The sequence below is a fragment of the Marmota marmota genome, unplaced genomic scaffold, assembly GCF_001458135.2.
Source record: "Marmota marmota marmota unplaced genomic scaffold, marMar, whole genome shotgun sequence".
NCBI lineage: Eukaryota > Metazoa > Chordata > Mammalia > Rodentia > Sciuridae > Marmota > Marmota marmota.
In genome coordinates, this window is record NW_026000068.1 from 27,391,595 (window position 1) to 27,392,496 (window position 902).

Here is a 902-nt window from a genome sequence, read left to right on the forward strand (position 1 = left end):
AAAAAAAAAAAAAAAAAAAAAAAAAAAAAAAAAAAAAAAAAAAAACTTCAAGCACAGTTGTTTAGTTCTAATTGCAGAGAACATTTATATTTCTGTATAGCAATTTTCAAAGATCACATATCAATAGAACTGTACTTTTGAATAAGCAGTTTGTCTTTATTGTGTTGTGCAATGAGCTTCCTCATGTGGCTTCCATTCAATAAACAGTACTTACATCCACATGCCACCTCCCTCAGCTTTGTATCATTGTCCTAACCTCTGATGTACCCTATGTTGAATCAGATGGATAGGTTTTATCTAAATAAACTTTGGTTTTCCTCTATCCCATAAAGAAAAGTAGTTTCTTCTTTTCATTTTGTCAAATTTAAATACACTAACACAGTGGAAGAGAAATTAAATAATTTCACCAGAGAAAATGATATTTATAATTCTGGTGTTTGTCCTTCCAAAGAGGATAATTACTATATTATAAATACTTTAGTGTAACATGTATTACTTCAAATGCAATTTTTTTCATTTTCTATAACTATCAAAAACTAAATTGAAATAACTAATAGAAAATAAAATAATGCTACATATCATTTGTACATTATTAGTCACTGAATAAATTTGCCATATTTTGTTTTTTTATAAACCAAGGCATGGTAAGAGTATGTGTTCACCAATTTTAATATTTTTCTTTATTTCATTATTATAAATGCCTGGAAAAATAATTACTAATGCCAAAGACATGTAAAGATATATGTACATTTTACCACTGAGCTACATCTGAAACCTTATTTTATTTATTTTTTTGAGACAGGGTCTTATTAAGTCGCAAAGGTTGATTTCATCTTACTAATACACAATAAGGACAGGGTTAAAAAAAGAATAAAAGTTCAGAGCAGTAGATAAAGGGGATT